Source organism: Neltuma alba, unplaced genomic scaffold (genome assembly GCF_004799145.2).
Source record: "Neltuma alba isolate B1F8T4 unplaced genomic scaffold, ASM479914v2 tig00011004_pilon, whole genome shotgun sequence".
NCBI classification, from domain to species: domain Eukaryota; kingdom Viridiplantae; phylum Streptophyta; class Magnoliopsida; order Fabales; family Fabaceae; genus Neltuma; species Neltuma alba.
Genome location: NW_021635758.1, coordinates 126183 through 138518, shown reverse-complemented (window position 1 = coordinate 138518; position 12336 = coordinate 126183). Strand labels below are relative to the sequence as shown.

General features: G+C 29.6%; 1 protein-coding gene across 1 annotated transcript in view; it reads right to left on the bottom strand.

The window, feature by feature from the left end:
* Positions 1 to 12336, bottom strand: part of LOC114760607 (ankyrin repeat-containing protein NPR4-like) — a 49219-nt gene that overhangs the window by 17863 nt on the left and 19020 nt on the right. The gene's annotated exons all lie outside the window — the stretch shown is intronic.

The following is a 12336-nucleotide window of genomic DNA, read 5'->3' as shown; positions in this document are numbered from 1 at the left end:
ACGGTATTAGAACAGCAAACAAGGAGGTCAAGTTAATCCACTTATATCCAAAACTGAGAATAACATTATATAGTATATTTCTGAGCAAAAGGAACGTGTGGTTGCTTGTGTAATTTGCCATGAATCATTGACTTTATACCTCCACCCACATTCACGTTACCTTTATATTCTCATCCCTTTCTGATTTTAATTTATAAATCCTTCCAAAACTTTCTTCTTTTTTAGTTAGCCAACCATCCTAGCTAAATTCTCGTTTGTTTTCCTGGTGCCTTTGTATCAAGCTGTCTTAGCCGAAAGTTACTTTTGGATATATAGAATTATCTAATCAACATTCCGTTGCATTTTAACGATTAAGATTAAAGTAGAAATAGTATAAGTTAACAATCTTTGATTTAAAAAAAAAACTATACGAGATTCTTTTCTTATGTCATAAAATAATCAATCACTTTCATCCTCCTCACACTTTAAAAATTTAGGGTGACTGGCATAAAATATGAGAAAACTCACATTCTTTAAGCCTCAAAACATATCAATAAACACTTGACATAACAGTTATAATACCATTGATAATATCATAATTAATATAAAGCTCTTGAGGATGGATTTAAAATTCTAAATCATATGTGAACAAATTCCTTGTCATCAAAATATGAGGCGGCTCGGCTGAGACATTCAATGACACAATACATTTAATGACCACTTATTCAAAATAATGAAAGAGCATGGGGACACGTGGAGTATCCAAGAAACAAAAATAAATGCATATATAAACGTATACTTGGCTTTATATTAATCAACAGTTGTTCCAAAATACATCTACAAACTCTGATAAGTAATGACGGTCTTCACTCTTCTTCTTCTTCTTTTTTTTTGCCCTGAATTCACCGTGGAGGCACAAGGCCATCAGTGCTATTTGAGGCCAAAATAATTTACCTGTGAATGACATATCATTAATAAAAATAAATTATGCAAATATGATTTTCTAAAATAAATGATTTATTGTTACTTTTAATTTTTGAGTAAACCACTAAAACATATATATATATATGAAGCATTTTTTATATACACAATTAACTAAGTATTTAAACAACTTAATTATTTATAAAATCAATTTACAAAATAGCGTGAAAAGCATTTCTTTTTTCTAGTTGAGAATTTCAACAGAATGGGCAACAAGTGTAGATAGACAATCTTCAAGGGCACGTAAACAAGCGTGACTTCTTGTGTTTCTTTATTTGGGAAGATTACACGTGTTTATCATAATTTGAAGCATCATTATAAAGATTTCATTAATTGATATACTTATTTTACTGATCACTAATCTTTAGAAATATTAGTAATAAGTATTTTAAGTTAACTTTTACTTTTTTTTGTCAAACCAAGTTTTTTATACTCATCAAATATACTCCTCTAGTCCTATTTATAGGGTAGAGAGAGAAGATAATTTTTGGTCTCATTTATACGGCACTGAGAGAAATCTTTTGTATAGATGTATAATTTTACCTGTTATTTATTACTCTATTGACTTTGTTTACATGACATATAATATATATTAAATAGGGATAAATTTGAAAAATTATTAAATTTTAAATGAGAGTTAATGAAGTTTAAAATTTTTCTTAGTCTGTGTAAAATATGTTGAAAGTGTCTTATAAATAGAACTAGAGTAGTATATATCGCTATTAGTTAATTTAAATATTATATAAAGCAAAGATGATGAGTAGTAGAGGTGAGCAAAATTAAACCGAAATTGAAAACCGAACCGAACCGAACCTAATTCAATTTTTTTAGTTCAATTAATTTGGTTTTTAGTTTTTGTTCGGTTTTTATTTTAAAAATTATTGGTTTTTAGTATTCAGTTCAGTTAAAATAAAAAAAAATTCCGTTTTAACCGGAAAAACCAAATTATAAAATAAAGTTGGGTTATTATTGTCTATTGAGTCTAAGCCCAACTATCGAATAGTTCTACCTTATGAAAACATGAAGCCCACCTTGAAAAAAGCCTCAAGCGCATAAAAATAAAAAACCCTACACCCTACTGTCATTTCTTTTGCGTTGCCGCATCACGTCCCATCCCCCAGAATAAGTCGGCGGCAATCTCTCAACTGCTCTCAAACTCAAGCTTTAGCTTTCACCTTTGGTGATTTTAGTCCCCTTCATCAAATCACAGCTTCACACTCGATGTCTCCCACTTGCCATCCTTACTCTCCAGTCTTTGATCGTCGACCCAGACCCAATCTTTATGCCGTTGCTAGTCCTCACCGTGCTCACTCTCTCAGCGAATCGACCCTTTCTCCCTTCTCACTCCCTTGTGGTATCTACTTGTAGGCTCTCTGCTATTAGATTTGTAACTCCTATTTTGATTCCTCTTAGCTTCTTCCTTTTCATATTTTCTAGTTTATCCGTCGTGTTGCCTCCATTTGTTGCTCTCTGTTCATTAATTTATAACTTGTATTCTAATTGCTCTTAGCCTCTCTAAACCATCACTTCCTTGCATTTCTACTAGATAACCGAACAAACTATCTAACCAGACCGATTTACTTTGGTTAATTCGGTTCAGTTAGTTAGTAGCGTTCGGTTTCGCTTCGGTGTTGGAAATATGAACTATTTAGTTATTTAGTTAATTTGGTTATTAATGGACATGGCAGCAGTGATCATATACGCAAGATTCAAAACTTGATGTCACACTCACTCTCCTTCCACTTGATTCAACACGATTGAGATAAAAATTAACACAGGATTGAAGTTTGCATTTGATATATGATGGATAAACATTCTGTAATAACTCAATCATAAGTTAGCTGTTTTAATGGAAAATTCCAGATACAAGTCACTTGCACAATATTTAATATTTATTTTTTAATTTTATTTTTATTTAATTTTTATTGAAAAGAGAGGAAGAAGAGAAAACTTTAATAAAAATAAAATTAAAATTTTTTATCAATTAGTACGTGAGAATGTTTTCCAACTGATTTATATTAGGGATCAAAGTGGTGCTATTTCTTCTTGAAAATTTACTATGTACTCCATTCAATCCTTTTTATAGGCTGGAAAAAGAATCCTTTTAATCAGAGTTCAAAATTTGAATTAAGGGGCTGTTTGGATTAGTTTCTTAGGAATAATTTTATAGAGTACAAGGTATTTATATAAGAGAAATTTTATTTCAACTTATGTGAAAATTATTTTTTAAGGAGTTATAAAGGTTGTCAAACTCCTCCTTAATTTGATACTTTTTATAAGATCCTATTTAGATATGTTTGAACATTAAATACATTTTTGCTAATTTCAATGTATTTACATAAAGAATTAATTATGACTTTTTAAATTTCTGAAAAACGAGAGAGATATTTGAAATTCATATAAAAAAAGTCAACCATATAGCAAGCAATTTTATAAATTTTTAGAAATTAAAAACTATTTACTTGATGGATTTTCGAAAATAATATATAGAGGCTCAATTTATATGCATGCATTGTAACATCCGCCTTTCAGGATGCTAATCGTAACGAAGAGCAAGGATCGCCATGGCAAACCCCTGCGCGGTGTTCCATCAGGGCCTGTTTGGGTAATTACCCAGACCATGGTTTAGGGGGGAAAATTGCCAAACAGGAAGGAAGAAGCACAAATCACGGTTTTGGATTTAAAACTATAATTTTAGAAGATGTGAATCTATTCTGCTTCTGGCTTAAATTGGAGAGTATGATTGCGTCTGTCAAAATAAATATCAATAATAATATAACTTTAACACCCTTCAATTATTTTTTTATAAACATATTTAATCTTATATTTTATTAATACATATACACATATTAATTATTTATTAATTATATTATCTTATATATTATTAATTATGTTGGTAAAAAATATATTATTAACAATTTTATTGCTTCAAATTAAAATATATTATAAAATCTATCTTTTATATAATTATTATATTAACTTATGCCTTTTTTAGTAATTTACACATATAAAAAGTATTTCTAATAATAACTGTCCAAACATTCTTACTTTATCATAATTGCTTTTTCAAAAAAAATCTATTCTTCATAAAATCTATTCTCCCAAGAATCTATTTTTCAAAAGCTATTTCTAAACTATAGTTTTGGTTTCATCCAAACACCCTTAAAGCAAGTTCGTTGCAACAAACGACTAAAATTTTAAATACCGAAGAGGGTAGTACAAGGCATTACATTTTGGAGTTTAAGAGTTTAAAGAGTAAGGGGCTCTTGTCAGGAAAAACCTAGAGCAACCTTTTGAAAATTCCAAGAACTTTGTTGGTAACAGTAAGCGACTCTAGTTTTTTCTTTTCTTTCCCTTTCTTCATCCTTCTCACGTGATTGGGGTTTTAGGGTAACCCATTGGGATTCTTTTATCAGTCTTTTAATCTAGCCTTATGTTTTGTCTTAGAGTAACTTTAAATACTCTAAGAACATTTTGAGAAGCAATTTGGTTATCTCATAAGTTATTCTCAGAGTTCAAGTAACTCGAAATTCTTACTTATCTCTGCTGTTGGCTCCTCCAAGGATAGCCTCTACCCAAATAACTTTTATTATGAGATTTAGATGTTTTGAGATAGGAAAAATTGAATAGGGAACTATTGAACTTTGGTACTGGAAATTAAAGTTTTGACTGTTATGAATGGTTGTAACGACAACATTAGATTTTTGAAAATTATAGGACGGGATAGAAGCCCTGGAAATCTTATTTTAGATTTTTTTGAATTTCTATTGCGGACTATGTGTTTCGCCAGGGTAAAGGATTAGCTAGCCGCAGCAAACAAGGCTAGGCACCTCGGGGAGATTCCTCTCTCGCCACAGCAAAAGGTAAGGGGTTCTTCACGACAAGAGATCTAGAATCATGGTTGTCCGATTTTCTCATGATTTTGTGATTTGGAATTATGAATATGAGAGGTATGACTTATTGCCGCATGTTGGTATTTTCCTATTATGGTTATGACATGAATTAAAACCCTATTGCTCTGTATATGTGGTAATGGCTATTAAGATGAACTAATGAAGTTATGATAATACTATTTTGAATTGAATGAAATTTATATGAACTGTAATCATGGGGAGGTGATATTGTTGGTAGTTGTTCTTAATCATGTAGTTTACCTCCATAGAGTGCATTATGATTGGCACTTTGAAGAGGATAGTATACTCTCATTTTATGACACTCTAGGAGTATCTCGGGACGATATACTCTGAGGGTAGTATACTTGCTAAAATATTGTGCAGTAAACCTATTGGGATGTGTACCTTTTTTTTTGGGTGGAGGATTCTATTGTGTGCACTATGTTAACTTTGGTTAGTCCGCATAACATGTGAGGAAAACTTGTAGGCATAATCAATTTGACATGAAAGAAAAAAAAATCATACGACCTTATTCGATAATAACTTCATAAACCACTTGTCATAATCATTTTGACAGTTAGAATTACACGATCTTAATCCTCGAAATGCAACTATAGAAAGAAAAGTTGAGTCTTAAGTTCCCCAAATATGACATATTTATCAAATAAGAGCAGACAAGCATGCACCAACAGGCAACAGTTTAACAAGTTTACTTTTGTGTAGAAGTCATAATCAAAATCGTAAAAATATAATTGTAGGAAATACAATCTTCAAGAGCTCAACGAAACGATAATAAAGTAATAAAAATGACAGAAACAGAATATACAAATAAAAGGACACACATGTATTCTAACCCTTTTTTTCCTTGGAAATTTTAGCCAAGAGAAGTCTCCTTTTCGTTTTTTTTGTTTTTCCAATTTTGCCTGGATTAGAACACAAGAGCATAGTTTAGCAAAAAAAGCATATACATATGTACAAAGGTGCAAAATTCATAGGAGAAAAAGTATGCAATAAATAATGGCAAAAAAAAAGTATATAATAATATGAGGTTAAAGCGATCAACAATGAATTCATTGATTATTAGAACGATAATTTAATCAGTTTTCTGTCACATAAGATCCTTTTGCAATTAAAAAAAAAAAAGACATTTGGCAGTTCTCCTTTTTCAGTCACAAAGTTTTCGCTATATAACATAAAAATTAAGAACGGCGAAAGATTATTATTTTTTTCCATGTCACATGTAACCTTCTATCAAAACCAATCATGTCTGAGGCATTGGGTACTAAATATGGATATTTTTTTTAGTAGAATTTGAGATTCAAATATTGGCTTGTTATATTATAAAGGACTAGCCTCTTTTGTTAGATTCAATCTCCATACATCTTGTGAAAAAATTATTATTGTAAAACAGCGACACAAGTGTAATATGAAGATGTATAGTTTAATTTCCTCTTTTTCGGATAACTGCAAGACCTTTTTGATGATGGCAAGCCTTTTTTTTTTTTTTTTGCGGTATAAGATGCTCGGCCATAAAAGGGATTCAAGCAATTGATTTTTTGGGCCGGGGGGGCGGGAAGAAGTTGGCCTGGAGAACACAATAGAAGGCAAACAACTCAAAGAAACAAGTAGTCTCCCGCTAATTCTGCACAATTTTAAAATAAAATATTTAGCTTATAACATACTACCTCCGGTTTTAATTATAAGAGCTAGTTAACTAATTTGAAAAGATTACGGAAATAATTTAAATTAGTTATTTGTAATAAGTAGGTGTTGTCTTTCCTAAAATATCCTTACTAACCAAGTGTATTGATTAAAACTACTATTGTTAGAAGGATTATTTTGAGAAAAAAGTATAAATATGAGAGACAAAATGGATTGGAGTCTTATATTTAGGACCAAAATAAAAATCAAACAAGGTTTTATATTAAGGAGCAGAGGTAGTATAATATATTCGAATAAATCTGAATAATAAATATCACCATTAAAAAGAGAGAAATCGAGCTGTGTGTAAATCAATATAACAACAGAAAGAAATGGAGAATACAATTAAAAGGAAATAAGTTATGTATATTTACCCTTTTTCCTTCGGCCCTGAAGAGAGAACAAAAGAGATTATTCAGAAGAGAAGAGGACGCAGAGCAGAGAGCGCAGGAAGTAATGATTAATGAGAGATACATGGATTGATATTTGAAGACAACGTCAACATATACAAGTCTTCTGAATTTGGTAAGTCAAAGTCTTCAACATAATATATTTTTTTACTTACTTTTATTATGTTGTTATTATTATTATTATATACTAGTATTTGGGATGAAATGTTAGGGGGCAACGTGACTTACAGCTGTAAGTCATTCGTTGGGCCCCCCCAAAAAAAACCAATTAGCTGTAAGTCACATTTTTTTTACCAGCCCAAAAAAAACAAAAAACGATTAGCTGTAAGCCACGTTTTTTTTTTTAACCAGCAGCTGTGGGAAAGCTGCTGGTTAAAAAAAAAAAAACGTGGCTTACCGCTAATCGTTTTTTTTTTTGGGTGGGGGGCCCAACGAACGACTTAGAGCTAATTCAGTTTTTCTCTTTTTTTAAATCCAGTTGATAACAATTCAAATGTATACTAATTTCCTCCACTTCGTTTGCATAAGAAACAATCTTTTTCATTTTAGTATCCTAGATATACAAAACAAATTATTTTTTCTGAAATTTTAAACTAGTCTTTTCACTTTTACTCTTATTAAATATATGTTACTCATTATCTCTCTATAATAAATTTTCACAGTTTTACTTATTATCTCTCATGTACTCTCTTTATAAATAAGGATATGATTAAAAAAATATGTATATATCCTGCACGTTATTACTTTTAAGTAAATTTAACTCACATTTTGAATTGTGTGATTTGAGTAATTATTTTTTATAATAAAGGAGAGTATGTGTCTGTCAAGAGCATTCATTTATTGTCAGATGAGAATTAGATATTTTTTTTATATTTATGCACATTGTTATTATATATATTTAATTTTTTTATGTACAATTTCTTTTTATTAGTTCGTCATGGTCTGAGGCACTGATTTTTATCTCTCTTTTTTTCGATGATATAGTTCTGTTAACTTTTATGAGATAATTAACAAAATCATATATATATATATATATATATAAAAGAGACAATTAACAAAACCAAGTTGATTAAAATTATTTAAAGACAAATAGATAATGAATATATATAAAAAAAATATTTTTTTAAAAAAATCCTTATTTATGAGAAGAGAGAGTGTAAGAGAGAGAAATTACCATCTAAACAATTTATCTTGATGCGCAATGATATTAATATAAGTAACTAAATAGGAATAACATGGAAAAAAAAATTGGAATCATCACCAATGTATCTCTCATAACTAGTAACAAACGATGCCCAAAAGTTGTCTCTTATAATAAGTGTTATCACAAATAGCTCATTATCTCATAATAAGGATGCTCGTAAGCATGTTTTTCACAAAATTTGTATAAAAAATGTTTTTAAAAGAAATTAATAGTTGTATTGGTTGACTTGCTAATCATTCTCATGATATGGATACAAATTATTACTCTTTTGATCTTATTTATAAATAATTTTTAATATGTTTTATACAAACCAATCTTCCTTAAAATGTAATAATTTTTCAATTGTATTTCTATTTAATATATACATTTTTCAAATCAATAATAATATATAATGATAAATGTAGAGTAAACTAGTACATTCATGCTAAAAATTTTAATGAAATGACTTATAAATATGATCAAATAAAATATTCTTTCTCTACTTTATAAATAGGAGCAAAAGAGTATACTTATATATGAGCCTCCTAATTATTGTAAGAATTTACTGCTATGATCCAATTATGGCCCCCATTGCCTCATACTCTTATCTTTCTAAGTTTTTTTGTTAGAGAAAATTATTATAAGTTCTCAAAGAATGAACATAATCACAGAAATACCTATTGCTAGATGAACAACATGGGCCCGTAGTGACTTTTTTCTTTTTTTGGTTGCCCGGAGTATCCTCCCACTCGAACGGTAAGAGACTAATCTCTCGGGGTACTGTCAGACGCCGTAGCGAGGACCCCTCCCAACAGTGTTTTTGGTTGCCGTAGCGGGACCTTTTTCGTTAAAACTTGTCATGGTGTAATGACCCCAAGGCCCAAAATAAATAGGCCTCATAGGTGATCCAATTGGAGCCTAAATCAGGGATATGTGCCAGGCAAAGTGAAAAGGACCGAGGGAGGTGTGAGAAGTTATGGTAAGGAAGAGAAGAGGGTAAACATGCTGTAATATACTACCTCTAGTCCTAATTATAAGATCCAGTTAACTTATTTGAGGAGGTTAAGGAAGTAAGTTAAGTTAGTTATTTGTAATAAATAAATATTGTCATTCCTAAAATATCCTTGCTAATTAAGTGTATTGGCTAGAACTATCATTATTAGAAGGATTATCTTGAAAAAAAAATGCATAAATATGATAGACAAAATGGATTAGGGTCTTATAATTAGGACCAAACAAAAAGTCAAACGGGGTCTTATATTAAGGACCGGAGGTAGTATAACAAAGTAGTTATGTGGGTTGTGGAATGATTACTTGAATTCTCCTCTCCATAGATTCTCCTCTCCCTGGAACCGTCATTTTCTATTTCCTTCTTCTTTGTATTTTCTTCCCATGTTCTATGTTCTTTGCTTTGAATTTCTGTAGGGTTTGAGCTTAAAGGAACATCTAGCATTTGAAATTTTTTTTAGACTCTTATATACCTTGAAAGTTTATTTTGGTAGCAAAAATATATTGGCCGTTATTCACCGGTAAATTATACGGGTTGGCCAATGTTTTTAATAGTCAAACTTGATAGTAGATAATAGTTCATGACAAAAATATTAGGAAATAAAACTTTCACAACATATAAGAACCAAAAAAATTTGTAGGTGCTGGTTGCTTCTTCATAGGTACTTCTGAAATAGATATTTAGGCATCTTATCCTTCATATATGTATATATTTGAGAATCAATTTGACGATTACACATTACGCGCTACTAAGTTATTATTAAAAATAAACAAACAATAAGGTAGACCTTACGTAAATAGATACCTATAGTGCTCAGACGCAAATGATATTATATAGTTTATCATCAAGGAGTCGATAGTCTCTTAGCGGCAATACAACAACCGGCTAGAGTACAATACGACGTCACAAATTTCACATAATGATTGTGGCTGAGAGTCAGATGGGTAAATTCCTTTTTTGTTGGAACATAATCTAAATTGAATCAAGCTCGATCTAACTAACATCAGTCAAGAACGATGAGTATTCAGTGAGAAAACTTACGGTTAAATGGGGGGTGTGATAAGATTTAAGTTTTCTTTTTTTTTTGGAATGAAATATTAAAATGTGTTTAAAAATAAGCTAATAAAATTATAGCTGTCTGTATTATTTGACATTTGAAACATTCCTAGTTAACATATTATTATTACTAAAAGAAAGGCGTAAAACAAAATAAAACCCTCTTTTTGACACATAATTCGAACTCTAAATCCGACTACTAACCAACCACCAAAGTTCCGTGGCCAATAATCTCTTCATATTAAAAATCTCCAATAAATAATAAAAACATTAATTAATAAATAATTATTTATCTTATATTATTTTTAGGACCATTACAATGGTTATAGGCAGTTTTTTTTTTCCCCTTTTCTGAACTCTCGTTCCTCACTTGTTAATTTTTCTTTTTCTTCATCGTTTCTTTACACTTGAAAAGAAATTGGGGGAAAAAAATTAAGAAACTGAGATTAAGGGAACCTAATTCATAGCAAAACATATCCCTTTTTTCATGATTTCATTGATAATTCCTATCTGTTGTTGCACCACTCAGATGCATCTATTAAACTGCTCTTGAAAAGCTTCTTTGACAAGAAGACCAGTCAATTTTACCAAACTTTGTAACTAATTAGTATTGTGCTCATGCATTGTAAATAGATAGTATATGATAAATAGTATCACTTCTGATCTTTAATATAAAAACTAATTGACTCATTTAAGTAGATTAAAAAAGTTTGTTAAGTCAGTTATTTATAATAAATAGTTACTGTCTTCTCTAAAATACTCTTGTTAATCAAGTGTATTAGCTTTAATATTTAATAAAACCTTTAATTGCAACAATCATAAGGACTATCTTAGAAAAATAAATAAATAAATATAAGAGACAAAGTGGATAGATGTCTTATATTTAGGACTAAATTAAAAATCAAGCTAGCTCATATACTACATCTGGTCCTTAATTTAAGAGTTAGTTAACTAATTTGAGTAGGTTAAGGAAGTTTGTTGAGTTAGTTATTTATAATAATTAGGTATTGTCTTATCTAAAATACTCTTGCTAATCATGTATTAGCTAAAACTATCATTTGATTGAATATTTAATATGTATAATTACTACAATGACTACTTTGAAAAAATGGATAAATATAAGAGACAAAATAGATTAAGATCTTATATTTAGAACCAAATTAAAAGTCAAAATAGCTCTTCTATTAAGGACCAGAGGTAATATTAAGGACCGGAAGTGGTATTAAATAATTAGATAAAATAAAATTATTTTCTAATATATTGACCAAAGTATACATCTTCTACTCTAATTATATATAAAAACGATAATGATTGTTTAAACCTTACAAGTAGTGCGATGAAATTATGACAGGTAACGGTCTAAATTAGTAACAAATGGTATGTTATTATATTTTTCTTAGGTAGAATTACATATAAGCCCAGAATAAAAAATAAAAAAAACCAACTACATAGAAATTCCAACACGTTAATACTGAAAAAGAACATGTAAATGTTGAAGTTTGGCTTGTAAAAGAAACTGAGAAAATAACCAATTAATCTACTTATTTATGACTTAAATGTAATTACACTTATTTCTTATTTATTTTTATTTTTTGAATTCGAAATTGTGATTTTATTCATTTCATTATAATTTTGGATTCAATATAAATTCAATATATATACTCAAATATTATGTAAAGGTGCAAATTTACTCTTGATCTTATTTCTCAGGTGCACCTAACACTTCGATCTTTTTATTGATGCAATTTTATTCATGATTTTTTGGGGGTACAAGTTTATCCATGATCTTATTTTTTTGGTGTAATTTTACCTTTTGTCTTTGGGTGCAATTTTAATTTACCCTTGAGGGGTAGAATTGCACCAAGAAAAAAAAAGATTATGGGTGGAATTGCACCTCTAAAATGATCGAGATGTTGAGTGCATCTAAAAAATAAGATCAAGAGTAAATTTTCACCTTTACCCTTATATATTAAATATAAGATTCACAATACTTTGATTATGATTAATAGTAGTAATAGGTCAAAATCATAAAATATATTTAATAAAATAACTGATCTCATCTAGACTTTTCAATTTCGCAAAATTGATAAATAAAATTCTGTAAGCAAGGCATGCATTTAGGGA